The sequence below is a fragment of the Poecilia reticulata genome, chromosome 3, assembly GCF_904066995.2.
Source record: "Poecilia reticulata chromosome 3, P_reticulata-male-v2, whole genome shotgun sequence".
In the NCBI taxonomy this organism is placed as follows: domain Eukaryota; kingdom Metazoa; phylum Chordata; class Actinopteri; order Cyprinodontiformes; family Poeciliidae; genus Poecilia; species Poecilia reticulata.
Genome location: NC_088832.1, coordinates 19611356 through 19628544, shown reverse-complemented (window position 1 = coordinate 19628544; position 17189 = coordinate 19611356). Strand labels below are relative to the sequence as shown.

The 17189-nt window shown below is 38.3% G+C and overlaps 1 long non-coding RNA gene across 3 annotated transcripts in view; it reads right to left on the bottom strand.

The window, feature by feature from the left end:
- Positions 1–15923, bottom strand: part of LOC103462521 (uncharacterized) — a 52456-nt gene extending 36533 nt beyond the window's left edge. For 2 of the 3 annotated variants that reach the window (XR_014086907.1, XR_533354.2), the window contains exons 1-3: positions 15659–15923; positions 8020–8151; positions 7815–7934 (exon numbers count right to left, since the gene is read on the bottom strand). This is a non-coding gene — a long non-coding RNA (uncharacterized LOC103462521). The remainder of the gene's footprint in view (positions 1–7814; positions 7935–8019; positions 8152–15658) is intronic. The other variant, XR_533355.2, reaches the window with a different exon arrangement.
- Between the last annotated feature and the right edge of the window lie 1266 nt (positions 15924–17189).

The following is a 17189-nucleotide window of genomic DNA, read 5'->3' as shown; positions in this document are numbered from 1 at the left end:
AAGCCAGGAATGAGCTGAATTTGCTGGTTCTGGCGTGTTTTTCTTATCAGATTTCTCAAACTCCCCTGCTCCAAAAACGCACTTATTCAGCTCCAAAAATACCACATTCAGTTTAGCTAAGAAACTAAATCGTTGTCTGCTGCAATTAGCAAGACCTTCTGAGAAGTATAGCTTATCATTTCAGTGAGCAGAATGATCAAAACGTTGGATTAGAAACCGTCAGAAACAGATTTTTTTAAAAACCTGAAGTGTCTGGAAACAGAGCAGAAGGAAAAATCACACTTTAAAACCTGGTTTACATTGACCTTTAAATTTTTACAAGAGAAATCACACTGCAGTGGTCTCTCTTAAAATGTAAACTTCCTGCCTGTTCTGGGAAACTAAACATGTTTTGTTTTGTCTTTTGAAAGCTAGACTCTACCTCTGTTTCCTCTTCTGTGGCGAAAACACATGGCTTAGGATTTGTTCAGTATATAGTAAATAATAAAAGTGCTGTATTGTAAAGAACATTTATGCTAAAAGGGGACCATGTCAAAACAACCTGAAATCACAATACTCCTGGTAAAGATGTGCAAATACTCTTAAAATGAATGAGTCCTTTATTTTAGTTATATAACACCACCGAATATGAGCCAAACCCTCTTTTATTCTCAGTTTGAATACATTTTCAGTGAGTTTAACAAAAATAATCACTGCTGCACGAGTACTTCTAAGAGTTCCTATTAATTTAATGTATTTGAAGAGATGTGTAAGAAGACTTAATTTGACGTTTCTTTAGTAATGACTTCACAAACAAGACAATTTCTCTAGCCTTTCTTCAAAATACAGAAACCATCTTTCATGTACGGCAGGCATGTCATGATTTTTTAAAATCAGGGAATAACTACACGATAACAACTACTCACCTAAACCTGTCCATGTCGATATTGAAAGCAACAATAAAAACGTTTAAAACTAGTTTAACTTTGAGAAAAAATGTTAGTGAAAAAATAACCTCCATCGACTCCATTAGCAATCAGTCTTGCAACAAATCTGAAGAGGCCACTGACTGAAGACGCCTCAATTTCTGGGCAGCAGAGAGCACAATAACATGTAACAGTAACATGTTCTGAATGATGCCGTCAGTTGTTGGGAAACACGGCTGATCCACTCCATTTGTTTTTGCTACCCCTCTTTAAATCTCTGAACGGTTATAAAGTCGAGCGGAGAGACATTAGAGTTTGGGATTTGATCCTTGACCACCGTGATCGATGGAAGAGACCGTTTGAACTCCCTGCTTCTCTCTGGTCCATGAGGCCTCCATCTCAACTCCTCTGGGATTTGGGGTCAGAGTTCAGCTATTATTTGATCTTTTTAGATGCTAATCAGCTGCTCTCAGTTGTAAAAACAATACCTTGTTGCCAAGGTTCTGCATCATAGCAACTGTCAAAAAATAAAAAATAAGAGCAGAAATCCTTCCAGCTGCACAGCTTTCAAACCCAGAGGGAATAATTGTCCAAAAGTTAATACCGTAAATAAATAAAATACAAACAGAAGTTTACAAAAAGAACAAAATACAACCGATCTTTTTGCAAAACCATTTTCCCAATTAGAATTGAGTTTTTTCCAAGCATGATTTCCATTTATTTATATATTTTTTTTTACTATATGTAACATTTCTTAAATGTCCTTAAATTTCATTGAAGATTTCTTAAAAATATAACTGGCTTCCCAATCCAACCTTAAATGTTCAAGTAGAACTGTCCTATTATTTATCGTACTTTCCATTAAAGCAGTCAGATTTTTGTAATGTTTAACTGGAAATTGTTGCTCACTGGTTGCAAATCTTTATTGAAAGCTCATTGAGAAACTTCACTAAGGTACAGAAAAAGACTCTGTAGGCGAGTTGCTCTAAATGATACTTCAATACTTTATTAAAATGATACAGTACTCCAGAAGTCAATATGTAATCAAATGTTGTGCATAGGGTGTTTCAGCAAAATTAGATGCATTTTGATATTTTTTATAATTGCTGGAAAAATAAATTCAGAGATGGGAGGAGATCTAGTTGCATAATGAAACTTTTCTCTTTAAGTAAACTGGTGCAGTAAGTTATGTTGGGAGGAAAATGACAGCAATATTATCCAGATCTGGATTTTTCAGCTCATCATAATGTGTCATAATGTCTCAGCGTTTTCTATGTGTGTTGCTCAAACTGTGACCTTTTCTGTTTCCTCCTCTGACCTTTTGCACCAGATGAGTCAAACACACATATATTTTTTTTACCTTTATTTTTACGGGTTGCCTCATTGAGATCCAATATCTTATTTGCATAAGAGACCTGTAGATTCCTTGTAAAAGTATTCACACACTCGGATGTTTTACCCTTTTTATTTCTTTAACGCATTAACAAAATTTAACTTTTTTAAAAACAGAAATTTACAAAAAAAAAAAAAATGTCTTTAATGTGAAAGTCAAAACAGATTTCTACAAAAGAAGGGCAATTAAAGACAAGTATTTATCTGAAAATAAGTGACTGACCTAATTTAACAGAGGTCCAGCCAACTGGTGCCAGTAATCTCAATAGTGGAGATAAGGGACTGTGGTATAAAAACATGTGTGTCTGGTACCAGACACACTTGTGTTGGACCATACACAAGCAAAGTGCTGCAGATGTATAGAGACAACGGTAATCCCAACAGCAAAACATAGTGGTGGCAACATCACAATGTGGAAATGCTCGTCTTCAGCAGGGACAAGGTGGCAGGTAATGGAAAGATGGATAACAGGAAAATCAGACAGTCCTGGCTACTTTAACGGTAGCCAGTGTTCCTACCATTAAAGCACGAGGACTCCAAGATAATCAAGGAAAAAGTTATTGAAAAGCATAAGTCAGGGGATGGATACAAAAAAAATCATGCTTTTTGATGATTTTTTTCACAAGCTAGTTAGCATAAACATTTTTCATGTAATGGTAAGTTATTTCTCCAACACATTTAGCAGTGCATTCACAATGTTGATTGACAGCACAAAGACCCTCCCCTGGGCTCTGATTGGTTGCAATAGCACCACAGGAAGAAGGTGAAGGTGATTGATATTTTAATCAACATATCTGTCTCATATTATATATTACATGGTGACAGTTTTACCAAATATATAAAAACACTTTTATTAAGAGTTACATACTACAGCTTTAAAGATTCATATTTATACTAATTTCAGTATTTTGTAGAAGTTAGTTTGTACTTTTTCTCCTTAAAAAAAAGCTGAATTTTATTCATCGCGATTGATTTGTGAAAGCAACAAGAAGGGTAAAACATCCAAGTGTGCTAAGTACTTTTCATTGTATAACAGCGTCTTCGCCACACATATGAAGGCTGTGTCAAATGCGTTTATGATTGCAGTGTTCCTCTGACTGCTGATAGTTTGTGTTGTTGTGTGGGCAGCCGTCCCGACAGGCCGAGCGTACCTCGGCTGCGGTAATGAGAGAACAGCTTTTCATCACAACGCTGCAGCTCAGATGCGGAGCCAAACAATCAACATGCCCTGCAGATCATTTATTTCCACCACTTTCCATTATTTCATGTAGTGTTGCGTAAATCACAGAGGCGGACTGGCTGAGCCACCCAACGCACTTCCCTAACGCAAACCATGCTGAGGACATCGGATACCTACCATGTGACCTCCAGATCTTTATCTCTCAGATTCCACATGAGCAGGTTATTTAATATCCATCAACTGAGTCCTAAATCAAGCCGAGGCATCTATAAAGAGCAGAACATGCGTTGGATCCCGGCAAAAACTTAGGCTTTTTGAGGCAATCAATGATCATAAATCTGTTGTAACATATTCTATTTATTCTTGGATAGAAGTTTTATGGCTTCACTGTAAACTTTTAGATGATTCATAGTTATTCTGAGGCTCTGGATCCCAGTAAAGTCAGGATTAATAACAATTGCCTAAGCAACTGGTTGCTGTTTTTGGCATTTAGCAACAAGTCATTTGAAATTTTTATTGCCACATAACTTTTCTGTTTCTCTTGTTTTGTTTAAAAGCACAATTGGGGGATTTATCTCAGCAGCACATGATTGTCTTCATCATCTCGTTTATTCAAAGTTCTTCTAAAGCAAAAGAGAGAAACAATAGTGGTTGAATTTGTCCAAAATGCTCAAGGAAAGTGTGATCTATCGCATTTACTGTGCAGTGAGAACAGAGAGGCATAATAAAACACCTTGCAGCGTCGTAAAACAGACACTCAGCTTCTATTCAAACACTTTTTTGTCTGCCTTTTCTCCCCTCTGAGCTCCATTCCCAGAGATGACACTGTCATATTTTGAAACATCTCTTTCTTTCTCTCCCGGCTGGCATCGGTACGCTTTCCTCCGTTTCCCTGTTTCTGTTTTGTTTAGGACCACACAGAGGGATGACATGTTGGAGGCAGATCCAGGCTGGGTGGCCCGGCTGCAGGAAAGATGTGGGTGACAGGATCAGCCTTCAGCAGACTATGGCAGTAATGCGTGCAGACAGTGTAAAACCAGTCCTTTGGAGACCTGGAGAAAGAGCAACGCTTGCAATTCTGAACAAATGCAGTTTGAAAACAGAAGGAGGGGGTTCTGTTTGGGACTCTGGACTCTCATGCACTACTAATGTTTTTAAACATACTTGGCAATAGAAGCAACCCTGAAGTATCAAATGTGAATTTCCCACCTGCTGTGAAAGGAATGTCGCTTATGGAGAAGGATTGGAAATGAAAATCTGACTTCAGTGGAAATATTTAACAAAAAATGCATTTGGTGAAGTACTCAGCCACCAGAATCGGATTTTGCATCATTTCTGTGTTTCAGGCAGGTTAGACAGCATGAGTCCTGGGAGAACATTTGTTCAGTCATTAGAGACTTGAGACTTGACTTGTTCTTGGTAAAATGTCGTCTGAATATCTCTACAAACATGTACTAAAAGCAAAGCATGTAAAGCGTTTCCAGTTGACAGAGAAGTAAAGCTGTTTAAAAATAAAGTTTTGCAGTTTACCCCATTTTGCTTCTATATCAGACAATAATCTGATGGGAAATGCTTAGATTCTAGCGCAATCACCTCCTTCTCTGTAAATAACCATCCAATGCAAAGGTGATAACAGGTTTTTAACGGTTCGTATAAGAGCATAAACAAAAATTACCTGACATTTTTCAGACCGGATGTTTCTAAGATAACAGAAGTTGACGTTGAAATTGTCTCCTCTCTGATTAGCCGTAAGCTTCAGCGATCTAATCTGGATTTATTCAAAAAGACGAAGTTTATTATTAACAGGTTTTAACCCGTTTACAGCACAACTTTTGAACTATCCCTTTAATATCGAAGAAGTGTTAAATAAAATTATTTCTTTGACTCGTCTCGTTTTAATTTTAAAGTCCATATCGATAACACACAGATCTGCTCTGTTCTGGGACTCGCTGCTCAGCTCGTTAAAAGCAATGAGCTGCTACTAATCTGTTGCAGCCCTTGAAACAGTTCAGGCTGAAGTTTCCCCTTTTTAAACACTCTGGCTTTGCAGAAACCAGAGATGGCTCTTTTCCTGATAATCAGCTTGTTGCATTTAGCAAGTACTTAACAAAACAAATGGCCCGACTGTGTGTTTTTGTGAGTGTGTGTGTCAGGGAGGAAGAGGGAACTCCACTGATGCTGGATTTTGTCAAGCCTGGAGAGCAGAGAAAATAGAGCAGAAGTGTCATCACAAACAGGCCCCTGGATCCCGGCGGCCCCCACATTCTTCCTCTGGATGAAGAATGGTGCGACTCACAGTTGTTTATTTTGTTTTCTATCTTGTCTTAGCAACCTCGTTTTAATGAGAGGGAGTAATTCCACATTGAGGTCTGCTCTCTGTTCGCTTCCTGCTAACTTCTTCAGAGACAACTCTTTATTTTGTTGTATCACCACAGCTGCGTAAACGTGGCAAGCTGGGAATCTTGCACAATGAACTGATGCAGAAACTGATTAAATTAGCTCAGTTTGTTACTCGGTCTACACGTCTGTTCATTGTTGCTCTTGACTGCTGAGTTATGAATATCCCCAGAGTAAACAAATTAATATGTTTATCTGACGCAGAGTGCTGGGAAAATAGATTTTTAATCTGTTTTTGATTTTTTTTTTTTCACACTTAAATGTTTCAGATGATCAAACAATTTAAGAGTTAATGCAACATGTGGCACCTGTTTGGCAACATGAAGTGGGTTAAGCCAGGTATCTGAAAGAGCAACACATCATACCTCAGGGTTTCCCTCAGTGTATTATAAGCCTGACGGGCCACCAGGCTTTACTTGTGCCCTCACTAGGCTTAGCTTTGTTAATTTATTAGTTTTTTTTAATGATTGCCTTTTTAAAAAAAATACTTTATAGTTGGTTTTATGTATAAATATTCTAGTCTTCCAAAAATGCATAACTATCAAATGATATTTTCAAATTTCCTGTCAACTCTAAACATTTTTTTATCTCAAAAACACTGTGAGTGGCTGCATGACTGCCGTAGCGCCCTGAGCAAGTTTTCTGGGGGAAACTGTGCATCTATTATGTAAAATTTTTGTTCTTCTGTTTGACCTGTACTGCTTCTAAAAGCCTTTTGGCTTTTATTGCCTTTTGGCAATAAATTAATGCTTTTTGGTGTCTTGAAAATGAGTTGTTTCAAAAACCTCCTGATTATTAAGTCACATTCCACAGGCGCTGCACCGTTACCTAGCAACCCCAGACCTGTTACCTAGCAACCCTTGTGGGACTCCAGGACATTTGCTCAGCTGGTTTTTAATGCTGTATGCACTGTACAGTGTCTCCTGGAAAAGATAAGTCTTTTGTTGCTGAATTACCATCCAGAAACCACTTGGTGCAGGAGGCTCTACTAATGCTTTTCAAAGATGTACGGTTGTATAATTACACATCTGATTGCAGCCATTTTTACGAGCCAATGTAAACACTGAGTTGGGGGCGTGGCCAGCTGCAGTCTTTTTGGATTTAAAGTGAGAAGATGCCCTAAAACAAAATAGACAGAGCTGATTATCTAAGATGGATTTTGTATATAAAAAAATGTAATGAACATGTTTTGTTTAGCCCATAGACTTATCCTCGCCTGTTCAAGGAAGCACAGTAGGTGCGTCATGTTAAGGGGCTTTAGTTGTTTGTTCAAGAGACTGGATACTGAAATCAACAGGTAATTTGTAATTAATTGGTAGTTACTTAAAAAAGGAAAGTAAAGGAGGTAAGAATTTGCTTATCCTGCTCTCTTTCAAACATGTAATGTTGACATTGTTGCTTTCTTTTCCCATTCTCTCTTTCCTTCCTTGTTTGTATGAATAAATTCTTACTAAATACAACTTAATTTTCTTTGAGTAAAGAGCCAGGTTGGTTTAATTTCTTTTTTCTCCCTTAATAGGCAGAACTATCATTTAAAAACAGTTTTGTTTACTTGAGTTATGCTTGTCTGATATTAAAATGTGATTATCCAACACATTTAAGTGGCAGAAAAAGCATAAACTGAAGCAAATACTTTTTAATGTCATAGTGAATTATGAGCATTAAAGAGTATAAAAATATTACACCAGAAAGACCTACAGATCAAGTAGTAAGTAGATTTAATAAATCTGCATAATTAATGGTGGCGAACAGATTGAATGTTTCGAGCAGCTCTGAGGGAGACGTTTCAGACAATGCTCTGAGCAGGAACCAGAGAGGTGTGACAAACTACAGCCTGTTACACATTACGGTGTTTGTGGTTTTGTGTGTCAAAGTGGAATAAAGCATGTTAACTTGCTCCATAGAGAGGGGAGGAGATGTAAAGAAACTTTCAAACAAACCTGCTGTCAGAGGACAGATAAAGACACAATCAGCAGTTTGTGTGCGCGTTCCCAAGCACCAGCGGGCCGTCAGGTGGTCCTCGGTCCTCTCCAGTCACCAGCCCACCAACCTCCACGGCGCTATTGTGCAGAAAAGACGCTGCATGACTGATGCAACAAAGGAGGAGACATTGATCTTCTGAGACAAGCTCTACTCTCTGCATACTGCGCTAAAGGAAATGAGCTGATCCTCCTCAGTGGTCTGCAGCTAAGCCTTGCTTTTGAACATCGTAGCTCTTAATCTACAGCATCAGGACGACCAACGACTCGGGATTTTGTGTTGCAGCCCTTGTTGGGTCTGGAAAGAAGAAGAAGAAACAGAATAAGAAGAAGAAAAAAAAACTCCCAAAACCTTTCAAATTAATTCAGGAAACAGGAATAGAAATCTCAGAGGCTAGATTATATGTTTTGGTAAAATAATTTACTTGCCACACACATATAACGTTTCCCAGAGCAAACCCCCACAGTGTGTGAAGCACTGGCAGGTGCTGCATTTCTAGTGTACCCTTGAGCAGGGCACTTCAAATCACTTATCACGGCTTAATTCAATCGCTCCAATAAAACTATCCAGCTGCATAAACACATTACAGGACGTGTGAAATCGAAAACACAGAGCATCTTTAATGCTCTCTGGATAGCGCTGTCCACTACAGGGGGACAATAAATCATTTTACACAGTAATTTAATGATTTAAGAGCTCAGTGTTTGTCACACTGTCATGTGGCACCAAGCCGGGACGAGGTGTCAGGCTCCCATGAGTCCATTAAAGTCCACTTTCCCAAATGGCAGAACGTGAGAGCCCATTTGGGGCGGCTGGTAGAAGCCGTGACGGCATGAATCTGTGGAGAAGGCTTTGGGTTTTACACCTGCGTGTGACGCAGGGGAGAGTCGGCAGCGAGTGGGAGAATCGACCAGCTGTGCTCTCTTGTGGTGACTCTGGGGATAGCCTGGAAAATGGCAGAGAGGATTTAACCAGCTATTTATAGGTCTTTTTACTGCAGTTGCACATTAGCTGCTGAGGGTCTTACAGAAATAGACTCAAATGAAAAATGTTTTGGAGTGCAATTAAAACTCTTCAAAGTTTCCTAAATCGTTTTGTTCCTCAATGCTCTGTAAAAGTATAAACATGGTTCTTATTCCCTGCTTGTTCATGTGTGAACTAGTCAACTGAATATCCACTGCTGCTAAATTAAATATTTCTAAGATAAAAAATGTAAAAAAAAAAAAAAAAGATCCCGATTCACCAGGTAATTCAGCAAAAAATATTGTGTACAACTTCTCTGAATATCCCAGCAAAGCTTGTCCGAATAAAAATTAATAATTAGGTAGACTGACATTTTCTTATATTTTAGAGAGAATTTCCTTTTTTTTTCCCCCCGTGTAGAGATTTCTGAAATGGCAAACTGACTGTATTTGGAGCATTAAAATCAGAAATAGAAACAAAGTCTTTAAATATGTGCTAATCAATCTGTGTTGAGTGCAGCATTATTTTGCTAGATGCTAACCAGTTGAAATACATGTGATTTTGAGCTGCAGATGATCCAATTCAGCCCAAAGTTTCAAAGAACACTGAAATAGCCCCTTACTGTTGCAGCTAATGATAAGATGTGAAGCAGCTCCAGGGATTACATCTTGCATATTGAATAAGAAGTATGTTAATTAAGTTTCATGACTTTACAGCCACAGAAATGTGGTGAATTATGTTTTTAGATGGTAGGATGTAATCAAAACCAGGGCTCCTCTCAGTTTCACTCTCCTGCAGAGACTTTAAAAATATCCATTCTAGCTACAGATTTCCACACAGTTTACAGTGGCAGTGGTTTTAAAACCAAAACCTCTTTAAAACAATCAGAGAAGTATTGATCTGACTGCACACTTTCTTTGCCAAAAATAGAAGAAAAACGAAAACAGTATCAGCAGAAGGAGATCCTCTCTTGTCAGAAATGCAGTTTTTAATCTAAATCTCTGATTTGCTTTAGTTTTCTGGGTGTAAACGTTATGTAACGTTTTAGTGAATCAGGACATCAAGTTTCTATTTTTAGTATTGAATCGATGTGCTTTCCTTTCTCTGCTTTTTAATTGTTTTTCCAAACAGACCTTTCTTAATGGTAGGCCTGTTTGGTGTATTTTTGGAGGCACTGGTGTAATGGAAACTTTAAAAAAGAGACAGAGTGTGACCTGGGGGTGTCTAAACTTTTTGTCACGTGGTCAAAATTATCGAGTCAGAAGTGCTTGCAGGCCAAGAAAATAAAATTAAAATTCTGGCAAATAAAGTAGTTTGATTTTCTCTTGAAGAAATCTGATGTTAGTCAATGTAGATCCAAAACTTAAAAATGATTTTGCACGTTTGCTAAATTACAAGAAAGAAATCTAGTTTTCAATTTCTTTTGGGCTCGACTGAACATTTTTATTCTCAGGAATAAAATAGGGTTAAAGTCACTTTTTATCCTAAAGGCTTGCTATATTCAGATGAGTTTAAAGGTATCATGTAAAATTGACTTTTTTGAGCTTTATATGATGTTGTGATGTCATTTTCTCATCAGAAACATATCTGGAGAGTTACTTTGATTCTTTCACGTATATTTAGCTAATCTTTTAGTTTCCCATGGCAACCATTCAGTTGTACTAAACGCCTGGGTGGACCTAGCTCCGCCTTTGAGGCGCAGCTCCTCCTCTGCGCTGCAGTTTCCAAGCTTCAGAGTTTCGGCCTCACATAGCAGCCCTCCCCGAATCAGATCCTCCAGACTAGCCAGCAGCAATTAGCAAGCTGCACATCTGCTCAGCTGTTTCTCAGTGCAACGTGGGTAAAATCGTTGTCAAAGGGTTAATAGAAGAGCGATGCTGTGACGATTTCCAAAAGGCGGAGTTTCAGAAAGAGCAGGAGTTTACTGAAGAGACAAAGGCCCAATTTTAAGGTGTCAAATAAGGAAGTAAAATTTCTTTTAGGTCATATTTGATATCATTTTTATAGGTGAAGATAACATAGTTTCTCGATTGTGCTACAAAATGGCACAATGTGGCTGGAAAACACAATACTGCCCCTTTAATGATCAGTTTTGAGTGCGGAAACTTCACTTCCCAATTGTCTGCATTTTCAGGTTTTTCAATTGGTGGTCAGATCTGTAGGACTGGAGGGAGGCTGTTTCTTTTTTGGTAGATGTGGGTTCCTTCTTGTATCAGTGCTAGCAGGTATAAATGCTCTCTACAGGGCCGTCTCTCATGGGGGGTCAGCGGCCTCTCGGTGCGGGCCTGCACATCGTCCTCTCCATCACTCACTGGGCCAGGCCAACATGTACAGTGGCTTTCCTTCGTCTCCCAGGACGTCTTCAGCATTTGCTTCATCAGGACTGATTACTGGAGACATTCCTCTCCCATACAGCCATAAATTCACCTGATGTGAAGCAGACCTGCATCCTCCACTTCCACTGAGGCGTGGAGAATCAGGGGAGAAGCCTCACCGTCAAATTCAGCGACACACTTTGCTGAAACGGCTGAATAAAACTTTGGAATCAGCAATCAGTGATAACCACCCTGAAATTACCTCATAAACGCAACAAAAACCCTCCAAACGCTTTCTGAGTCCAAAGTTACTCAGGACGTGTTTGGATGATTTTCTTTTTACACAAAATGTAAAGTTGCTGTAGTTTTAATTAAAGAGAATTTATTTCATCTCAAGGGGGGGAAAAAAATCTTTATTTATGACCCCATCATTGACACAAGAATAGGTTCAAGCTTCTCTCCATCTGTTTGCAATTCCAGTGTAATGCTATCATCACCTGTTTCCACGGTCCCAGTCACATCTGGCTTGCATTACAACAGAAAAAAAAAAAATTACATAAGGTGCATTTTTTTCTCTCTCTTTCTCTTCTTCTCTTAACTTTAGTATTTGGCTCGAATTTCAGAAATAGACAAATTAAGCCCCAAGTTATGAGACGTGCAAAACAAAACAGCAATTGGTTTTTAAATTTTAGAAATCTCTCGAGCTTCGGTATTTTTAAACAAAAGAGTTTAAAGGCTTTGTAAGATTTTCTGGAGAATAAAACCAGTTTAACCCAATAGCAGAAAGTTCAGCTCTCAAATCTGGCAAAGAAATCTTCACAATTAAGCAAAGTTTTACACATTCGAACGCCTTTTGAAGGCAAGACACCACTACTAACAGTGACTCAGTTGATGCATTTAGGTTCTGGGATGGCAGGCTAATTTGAATTGTGGACAGGTATAAGAGCTCCAATTTAAATCTAACTCAGAATACAGTACCTTTTAAAAACTTCAGTGGTTTTAGTAACTCGATCTGTAGTTTCCAATTAAAAGAAAACTTTTATTTTGTAAATGAGAAAGCATGTATGATTACAATAATAATTCCCATTGCCTTTCTTTAATTTTAGTTCTTACATTAAGTTAACTAGTACAACACTAGTTGTGTGGATTTTATTTCAGCTTCTTCTGATTTAAAGTTCAGTGAAAAAGTTCTTTGCCGCCTTACAGATTTCTTCTGTTTTCTTGCTTTACTTTGTTTCTCTCAAATGTTTCAGATTATTAAACCTTTTTAAAATCCAACAAAGAAAAAAAAGATGCTAATGTTGTGCACATCTTTTGGAAAGCTGAGTTTCATTTCCATCCCAGGACTGTCAGGCTAAAAAAAATTACTCCAAATGTTTATCAACAATTCCTCCAGAACAATCTCTAACGCTTTGCAAGACTCATTAAAGTCAGAGTTCATGATTCAGCAATAAGAGAGAGAGACAGGGTAAAAATGGCACCAACGGGAGAATTGCAAGGCCAAAAAATAGTTAAATAAGAAAATAGTGAGGCTTCTTGGAAATTGTGCTTCCTTGTTCAACCAGTTTAAAACTCACACAAGAAGCATTTAGAGCAACAGAATGTCATACTGACGATGACCCCAAGGTTATTATAGTTAACTAAAACTAACTAACTAACTAACCGAGCTTAACTGAAATAAGTAAAAACTGCAATTAATGCGGAAAACCTACAACTGACTTGAAGTATATTGTGGGTTTATGAAACTAACTAAAAACCAAACTAAATATTGTTAAAAACGTAACAATATTTAACTAATAAAAACTAAAAACTAATTAAAGCTAACTGATTTAGACAAACAAAGAGTGACAACAAAATAAAACCAACAACCTACTCTAACCCCTGGTTCACACACACTTCCTCCTACTTATGGAGGTAGTGTGATGATCTGGGTCGGCTTGTGAGTGATGCTCTCTGCCAGAAAACCCTGAAGAAGAACTTCTCGCCATCTGTTCTGTGAGCTTAAATACAATCTGCAGGCTAATAACTAGCCCAACGTTTGAATGGCTCATAATTAAGCTTTTAAAGTGGCCTAATTAAAGTTTTGAATGTAACTGCCCTTAAGCAGGCTTTTCATGCCCACTCCTTCTGCTAACAGGATTATGTTTTTTTCACACTGGGCCATGCTGCATTGGGTCGTTTTTTTCCCTGAATAAACCGAATCATTAGTTGAAAGCCGTATTTTGTTTTTACTCCGACTATCTGAGTGCATTGCATTTTAGTTCACAATCTAAAATGCAAGGGTGACATAATTGCAAAAAACCTTTCTGAAGCTCTGTGGGTTTTATGACCTGAAACATTTGCGGAGTATTTGTTAAGTCCTGAGCTGCAACGTTATACACACTTTTGATGGATGTTGTGCAGGTTTCATGTCTGTGGTTTATAAGGAAATAACATTTGTGGTTACAGCTCAAAGCATAGTATACTATTAGAAAACTCTTGCCCCAGGAATTATATTTCCCCGCCTCATAACAGTCTGGAATTTGTGTATCCGCTCCGTCTCTCCCATGGACACCAGCTGTGCAGCTGGTGCGCGCTGGAAACTGCAGTTAGCCTGTAGCCATGTGGGATTTTTAACTCGGCTCTCCCATGTGCGTTTAAGGAAGCAGTAATGTCATGCAATCGGGGCCTGTGTTATCATTGTGCAGATCCTGGAGAGTGATGTCAGAGGAAAAGGGAAACTAGCAAACTCCCAAACCAAGGGAGCAAAGGTTTGAAGCTGGCTGGCAGAGACCCAGATCAGCTTAAAGACTTTCCTTATTCTTTCTTTCCATTTTGCTGACCTCAGAAGTATACACACTCCATCCAAACGGCTCCACTGGACAGGATGTTGCTTCCCTCGGCATATGTGGTTATGAGGAGTGATGTCTTTAATAAATGAAAGGCGTCTGCATTGATAAAACTCGCTTTTGTAAATGGGATCAACGTTAAAAAAAAAAAAAAAAAAAAGGGCTCAGCAGGAAAACGAATACATCCGCTACATCAATGTGAGCTTTTAATCCTCGGTAATGAATAATCAACACCGCCTAATCAATTAAAGAGAGATCATTAAGTGTCCTTCAATAGATCCTGTTTTATGGCTCCAGTGGAGCGAGGGATCAAAGCTGACTCTTTAATGCACTTGAAAGAATTTGCCACAGTGAAATTAGTTAAATGTCACTGCAGAAAACTCTGGTAATTTATCACAGAAAGCCTCTGACAAAGACTTTTAGCCTCTCACATTGTTAAGACAGTGACTCATCCATAATCGTGAATGAAACAGACACACCTGCAGATATATATAGAAGAGCTTTCATTACACCTACTGTATTAATTGTGTTACACGCAGTGGAAAAAAGTATTCATATCCTTTGAACTTTGTCGGATTTTATACCAATAAAAATATGAGTATATTAGGAAGTTGAAGGAAATTATAACATTTTAAAAGGATTATATAATTTTAAATAAATTAAATAATTCTTTTAGAAATAGAAATCTGAAAAGTGTGGAGTGCGGTTTCTCCGATACATCAGAAAAATAGTGTGGTACATCTACAAACTGGCATTTTGCTCAGGCAGGAACATTTCTCAAAAAATCAACTAAAAGGCCTATGCTAACTTATCGATGAGTTTCAAAAAGAAAGCTATTATTAAACGTCAGAAAGCCAATTGAAATGTCGTTGCAGTGAATTACCAGGATGCAGCAAACACGTGAAAAAGGCGCTCTAGTCAGATGAAACCTAAATTAATCAAACCCTTTAGCTTATGTTACATTAGAATAACACTACACTTCATCCTGAACACATTATTCCAGTGGTGAAGGCAAACCATGTGCGGATGTTTATCTTCAGTAAGGAGAGGGAAGATGGTTTGAGTTAATGGGAAGACAGATGGAGACTTCAGACTGGTGAGAGATTCACCTTCAAGGACAATGACCATAAACATAGAACTAGAGTTAACAGAATGGTTAATAAACATATTCATGAGCTATGATGGACCAGTCAAAGTCCAGATCTGACCTGTGGCAAAACTCATAAATGAATGTTCACCTTTACTCTCATGCAGTCTAACTGAGCTTTTGTGAATCCTTTACAGCAAAAGGCAACTTTACATAATATTGAGTTAGTTGGGCTTAACACAAATATACAGCACACTTTAAACACTTCTATTTGAAAAAAACGTCTTTTCTACGTGTGACGTCACACGTCCGCGAACTTTGTCACCAAAAGCCATGTTGACAGGCAGTTGCTATGACAACAATAAACAAGCCACAAGATTATACGTAGTTAACAGCTCTCCCCTCGTTCCTAACTTAAAAACAATAAGTTCATTATACCTATAACCAGATTAAAATTTTTGAGTACTTTATCCGCCTCTATGTGATGGTAAGATAAATGTCAGTGATATTTATTGTAGCACTGACTGTCGAACTAGCAAAATTAGCTTAGCTAATGTGGCAAGCTAATAGACGGACATGTAGCCTACGTGTATATTAATGCAGGTACTTACTCAAAAAGTCACCAGAACATTTCTATTCACCTGACGGGATCGTTCGTCTTTTACAAAGCCGCTGACACACTGACTGTATCCGTCCGTGGATTTCAGGCCGTGAAGCTCCTCCACGGTGTTCACGAGGGAGGAAACTATGTCGTAGATCTGAGGCAAGTTGTCCACGTCGTCTCACATATCTTCATTCTCCCTCTCATACGGGTCGATCAGCAGCGAGTGTGTTCACGTATCTTTTTCTCGCACATTCTTTTTGTTGCCATGCCATTCTTTATGTATTGCGCATGCGCTTGCCTACAAATATTGCGCGGATTACTTCCGGTTTTGACTTGTGGGACATAATATTGCAATAAAATGCCCCACTGTGGTTGCTGTTTGAAAATGTGAAAAGGTTTAAGGTATGAATACTTTTGCAGGGCACTTTTTAATCTCTGTTGTAAACAATGAAAAAGTCAAGCAATCATTTGTGCCTGGTGAAAAAGTAAGTATCATTTGACAACAGAAACAAACTCTTTGGTAAATTTATTAAGTAAAAAGATACTTCTTCACTCTCAGCGAGCCACAAATACTAAAACCCACTTGTTTGCTGAACTTTGTAACTATGGGAAATAAAAACGAGACTGAATGTGTGTCCTTGGAGGTAATTTATGACAGTTACAAGTTTTTCCTCTTTAGTAGAGGAGAAGCAGCTGTGTTGCATTGGCTGCGTGTTTTTGCTCTTACAACCAGGACTGGGCTGTTGACAGAACCAGGTGTAGGCTGGCTGCGTTTCTACAACACAAGGTTCTTTTTTATTACAGGCAACTCTGCTTTCGAAACGCAATATCAGCTGGAGAAAGCAGAAATACTTCCTTTCACAGGTGACTTATGTTACTTTGTTTTAATGTGGATTTAAACATGTTTTGGAAATCCATTCCCAAAAAGGCTCTTTGTTTCTGTAATTAATGTTATGATAAAGTGCAGGAATTGCAGATCTTTTCCGTGGCAGCTGCAGAGCCTCATAACATGATTTAGTGTAAAGCTGTGATTATTCTCAGCTTGTACTTGGTTTGATTTTAGTTGGACCCAAGAGCAGGCAGAATCAGAGGCAGAGGGATGAAGTGAAGAGTTTCAATGATGAAAATGAAGACTTACAAAACAAGAAGGGGACAATCACCCAAACATAGCTTTGAACAATCCAAACCAGGCAGCTAAGTACTAAGGCAGAGGTGGAAAATGACAAACAACCAGGTGAGCTAGTTAAAGGATGTGGGGCAGAAGAAGAACAGGAAAACTGAGGGAGGGAGACGAATTAATACAGAGGGAAATTAACTGAAAAGACTCAAAAGGATCTACATACTAAAAGGGGAGAACCCAGAAATAAAATAAATGTAGAAGAAAGAAGAGAAGAAACTGAACAGAAAAGATTTAACTAATGTAGCAGCACTGTAATGGCAATAAGCAGAAAGGACTGAGCTGAACCTAACTGGCAGTAATAAACCCAAAAATGATCAGAAAGTAACCACAACAGCGTGGCAGTGACTCAGCAGGTTAG